We start from the raw sequence: 5,843 nt of genomic DNA, 5'->3' as shown, positions 1-5,843 counted from the left end.
AATCGCCTCTCTCGCTTGAGTGAGAGAGGAAGAATGAGTGAGAAATGGTTTATATAGTGGCATTTTCGTTATTCCTTAAGTTTTGGAGGGGCATTTAAGTCATTTTTCCCCTCCCAAAACAACTGCGCGCATAAGCTGTATTTTTAAGCACCTCCGAAGCAACTTTGAATTTAAGCTGAAATTTGGCTTAAATTAAGTCATAATCTATCTTCATAAGCTGTACCAAACACACCGTTCTAACTTAATTTAAGCCAAAAGCTGCTTTAAGTTGAAAATAAGTTTTACCAAACGCCACCACTATCAAGCATTGCCTTGCTCATCTGTTCTGTCATACTAGACAGGTTTCTCACACTACATAATAAAAATGTAAAATAAAAATCCATTAAAATCTTTTGAATTATTGTAATTTTTTTTTTTAATTTCTTGGTCAAAAGATATTCTAACAGAAAGATCGATGTTTTGAAAATACCGTTTAAGGGTTTGATTGATTTTGTTCTTCTTTGTGGCACCAACACCATTGTTGCTCTTACTTGATCTGTTTTTCTCTTCCACAGCTTGAGTCAGAATCATTTCCCCTCCCTCTTGCACCTGTTTTTTTGCCCCTCACTTTTAATTTGACAAACCATTGAATTATGTAAACTATAACACACTGTTTAGCATAACAAAAATCCAACATTTAGTAAGTGGCCACATCAGTAGGAGGTAAAGTGTTTGAGTCCACTCCCTATGCTAGAGTCTTCTATATAACTAATTATTTATTACTTCCGAAGTAATGACTCGATATACTGATGTAGTGCTCTTAATGTTAATAAGAGTACTAGTAATGACTCGATATACTGATGTAGTGCTCTTCTTTTATGTGACTTCATTGATCAAAAGTATTACATGCACATACGACGATGATACTTTAAGAACATTAAATAATTTTCCGTTGGTAGTATATAAAAATAAAAAATAAAAAAATGATTACTAGGCTTCATCACATTGGTCATGGGTACTGAAATAATATTTTTTAATCTTTTCAATAACAAAGAATTTTCTATGATATTAAGCTCCCAAAATTGTTGTTAATTTAAGTCACCAAGTGAAGTGTCCTATTATTCCACTCCACACACGCGTGCACAAATATATATATATATATATATGTTAGTGGGTGTGTGCTCACTTGATAGATGTACTTTTAAATTTATAAAATATAAATTTTGATTTTGGATTAAAAACATGTAGCGTGTCTATTGCTTAAAAGTGTTATTTACATTGGTATTGCTCAAGTAATAAAGTATTGTTTACCAAACTAATGGTCTTAGGTTCAAGTCCCTTTCACCACCTCAATATTTAATTTTTCAGTTACTTCTTCACTTTATATAATCTATATATATATATATATATGGTTGATGTGTTTTGATAACTAGATCGCAATCTACATTCAAAAATAAAGTGCACTCTACAATGGCTCTCATAGAGCAATTAGCATAAGGTTTAATAAGCACAATCTCCAACTACAACATATTTGTTTTTGTGGATCAATAAGCACACAATCACATGAAATCAATTCTTAGCAGCCAAATCATCTATATAACTTGTAAGGATATATATAAAGTATAGTATAGTATAGTACCTCTGTTCCAGCTATATTCATTCCTGACCAGTGCCTTCCCACTAGGCCTAAACGGTCCATTTTCAGAGAATGCCCCAACCCCAATGAAGAACAACCAGGCCCTACCACCAAAATAAAAATCAAAAGACCTCTTTGTACACATTTACTTTGATAAGAATTCAAGCACATGACATTAACCCTAGCAGTCTGCTATTATTTATTTATTCTTTAACTAATAGCAATGCTACTCTTCACTATAACTATTTTTGTATTTACTTGTAATTTCTGGCCCTGCAACATATCTTCTTCAAGCTCATCAAAAGACCTCCGCACATTTCCTGTTTCTTCCCCCTAGTGCCATATCGAAACAACATAATAAGGTTGCATGTTTCTATCATGAGCAACCGATGTTATGAAGGCAAAATTTGTAGAACTAGGAAAGCAAAGAAATCTATCTGGCTACTTACAGCAAGTTGTTATAAGGTCAGCCACACCACAGCTTTCGAAAAAGGTGCTATCCTTGACAGATGAGAACAACAACTTGGAAAAGGCCTTCATTTCTCTCAAACCAATTCTCATTATTGCAGCCTAGTAATCATATAAACAGTCAAAATGCAAAATTTTTTGAAGGTAATGCGTGTGGACTTGGAACAATGAGTTTAAAGAACCTATGATTTTCTTTTTTCTTTTTTTTGCCTTACCTTTGTGTTATTTCCCATCTCCAAACCATCCACAGAACCTGTTCAATTTTACATCAAATTGTTTCATTAACTCATAAAACATAGTAAAGAATACTTGAAAGCGAAACAAACAGTGGACTGCCAAAACCTGCTGCCAATGCCACAACATTTTTCAAGGTCCCGCATAGTTCAAATCCTGCCACATCTTGAACTTGTTTTTCCCCCCAATAAAACACACAATTCAAAAAGTGCTTGTTTTTATTACTAACAGAGAACCAAAACACCACAGAGAACCAAAAATTTTTTTTGTGTGTTGGTTTTAGCAATAGAGAAGTTTGGGATTGGATTTTAAGAGGAGTCATGCCAAGGGAAAAATGCTATTCAACATACTACAACTCTTAGGGGTGGTTTGGGATATTTTAAATAAGTGTACTTTTTGACTTTTTATGAAATATGGGTTGGGTTTGGGTTGGGTTTGAAGTGATGTGGTAGAGAGGTAATGTGACTTAAATAAGATGATGTGACTAAAATAGGATAATGACTTTTAACTTTTTAACTTTTTTAGTACATGACAAACAAGGCCTTAATGTTGGTAGAGGAAGATATAAAAACAAATATTTTATACTACAAAATAATTTTCATCAACAACCCAATTAAATGAAGAAATTAAACACAAATAAATCTACATGGTTACAGAAATACCCAAAAACTAAGTAGGAACAAAAAAAAATGAAATTGTTACTGAAGAAATAAGAACTATGAAAGGCCCTTTAAACTGTCCATATAGGAGGCACACAACGAAACTGAGCTTGAAAAGCATCTGATTAGAACATGAAGATCAAATACAGTAGTTCAAATACAAAAAACTATTTTTGAAACAGAGCATATAAACTAGGGCAATCACAAAAATCAGAGCTAGCATGGCGTGCACAAATGATTTTAGAAACAACATGCGCAATTTATAACATGAAAGAATTAGAAGAGATCTGACTGACTCTTGATTGAGAGTGAATCTGACTGAATTTGCTAGTGTATGATCCTCATCTGCCAAAGAAAATGTGGATGCTGTTTGGTCCTGGAACGACCCGTGCTCCATCACTAAAAGCAATAATAATTCTGGGGAAAAAAGAGAGTACAAAGTTAATCAACAAACAGAAAAATGAAAAAAAATTGATTCTTCATCTACTATTATGCAATTTTCTCAAGCTTTCTAGGCTCTACATTAATACAAATGTTCATGACTAAGCCTCAATTACTTATGTGCATATACATATATGTTGGATTGAAATGTGTGTGTGTGTGTGTGTTTGTGTGTGTGTGTGTGTGTGTGTGTGTGTGTGAGAGAGAGAGAGAGAGAGAGAGAGAGAGAGAGAGAGGTTTACCTCTGTCGGCGTTGTTGGGTTTTCGTTTTGGGGCAAAACCCTAATAGCTCAATCGGAGGGACGGGTTGTATCGGCAAAGGTGAGCGTCATTCACGACATGCAGGTAAAGTTGTAAAAAGTAATAAATTAAACATTAATGACATACTTTGTATGTCGTATATAATTTTTTATGACATTAGGTTGATGCTATATGGCATTACATACCCCATCATATACATAGATGAAGCATGCATTATGGCATGATATATCACATTAATTTTTTTACATAAAAAAGGTTCCCATCGTATACATTTTGCTCATTGAAAGTCTATTAATTGTTTTCACCCAAATCTCATCCTAGGCCTAGCCCATAGGAAAGACTTAACTGCTTTGATATTGAGTGATAAGTATGTGGGAGTTGAATTGGAGTGCAACTACTCTACATTTATAGCTGCCGAGTAGAACTCTGTACCCATTATCTTTGATCTTTGAAAATGGAACACATACAGTAAACATATTTTAACAAAGTCCTCCAGTGAGAACCCATCATAAGCATCAGCACTTCAAAGATTGCATTATTATTACACATCAGCATAGAACTCAAAAATGTTAAAATTCATACATATATGTGTGTATATAGACACATAAGAGGGGAACAAATGAGAATTAAGTTACCAACACTAAACAAATAGTCGATTTAATCAAACTTCTATAAAATCTCTAACTTCTATATAAACAAACAAATAATCACCTACAAAATCAAGGAGGTCTCAAATGCATGCTATATGAAAGCAAGTAAAACCAATTTGGGAACTTAAATAAACAGTGAACAATGGTGGTACAAATAATAACCTTGATGTTATAATTATCAGAGCAAGAACCTAACCTCTAATTCAGATATGTAGGCTTCATTTTCCTCATGTTTGGATTTCAGGATATCTGGAAGCCCGGACTTTTCCCTGAAATAGCATAGATAAAAAAATGTCTTCAGGTTTCTTATATATATATATATATATATATATCATGCTGGAGAGAACAAAACAGAACCAAAATAAAAATAAAGGATTGCAATCATGTGTAGCACCCATATAAAATGAACTAAACAATGCCAATGCTCAACATCCATATGAACTTAAGTTAGTACCAAAAGGGTAATATAGATGAAACAATTGACATATCAAACTGTACCATAAAATAACTGACCATTAGAGATGGCCTCAGCTCCAATTGATATTTTAACCTGTAATTCCAGAGTTTGCTCATCAAGAGAGGACTTCAAGGTCTGAACATGAGCCCATTTAATATGCATGCCTATCTTGGTACATATATATAGCATTTAGAATGTGGCCTCATTGGAGTATGAGCCAAAATATCATTAACTGAATTTATTGCTTATTCTTGGTCTCTAGAATACACTCCCATGCTCAACAGTTGCTGAGCATTATTCATTTAGAGAAGCCATTAAAGCCAGAAATTTTAAAATCACTAAATTAAAAAGATGTTAGCTCCATGAAACATTTGCAACCAAGGCTATCAACATCTTGACCAATCCACTTCACTTTCGTGCCACAATGCTAGTGTCAACTAAAAAATTGCAATTCTGTATATGATCGTCCAAAGCTGATTTTTATTAGTAGCTTTCATTCCATATAAAAAAGAACAAGATTGACAATTGGAGACAATGAAATCAATTCCTATAATTAGAATCTTCATTTGAGTTGCCTACTCATGTGATTATTCAGCTTTTACCCATCAACAAAGAATTACAGAAGAAGACATATTATAGCAGTCTAACAGACATTTATCAATCTTCAGTTACCTGGTCATAAATAGAATCCAGATATGATTTAGTCAATTGGGAAACTGGATACTGAGCAAAATCCCAGTGATGCAAAACTCTTGGGCCTTTTCCCAAACTAAGCCTCTTTTGCCTCTTATTTCCCAAACTAGGCCTAGTTTTGACGGAATTCCCAAACTAAGCTAAAGCGCTATTACAAATCGCGCTTTAACTGTTTGGAGGCCAAAAGTTGATGAATAGTTAAGGTGCTATTGTGAATCGCGAGTTTAATTAATAAAACGCTGTTTGGAATAGCGATTTTAGCCTCAATTATAAAACGCTATTATGAATAGCGCTTCATTTGCTATCTTTCCGACCTCAATTATAAAACGCTATTCTGAATAGCGTTTCATTTTCTAATTGCTTTA

At 33.7% G+C, this 5,843-nt stretch overlaps 2 long non-coding RNA genes across 2 annotated transcripts; both read right to left on the bottom strand.

The window, feature by feature from the left end:
• Window positions 1-217: 217 nt before the first annotated feature.
• LOC114309022 (uncharacterized) lies at window positions 218-1,714 on the bottom strand. Its single transcript, XR_014340512.1, has 3 exons — window positions 1,619-1,714; window positions 470-588; window positions 218-351 (listed from the first exon to the last, which is right to left on the bottom strand). It is a non-coding gene; the product is annotated as an uncharacterized LOC114309022 (long non-coding RNA).
• A 352-nt stretch (window positions 1,715-2,066) lies between these two features.
• Window positions 2,067-5,540, bottom strand: LOC114309021 (uncharacterized). The gene is made up of 5 exons (XR_014340511.1): window positions 5,458-5,540; window positions 4,842-4,878; window positions 4,525-4,597; window positions 2,299-3,393; window positions 2,067-2,185 (listed from the first exon to the last, which is right to left on the bottom strand). It is a non-coding gene; the product is annotated as an uncharacterized LOC114309021 (long non-coding RNA).
• Between the last annotated feature and the right edge of the window lie 303 nt (window positions 5,541-5,843).

Source organism: Camellia sinensis, chromosome 9, assembly GCF_055761805.1.
Source record: "Camellia sinensis isolate YWXY chromosome 9, ASM5576180v1, whole genome shotgun sequence".
Taxonomy (NCBI): domain Eukaryota; kingdom Viridiplantae; phylum Streptophyta; class Magnoliopsida; order Ericales; family Theaceae; genus Camellia; species Camellia sinensis.
The sequence above is the reverse complement of the archived record's forward strand: the minus strand, read 5'-3'. Positions and strand labels throughout refer to the sequence as shown.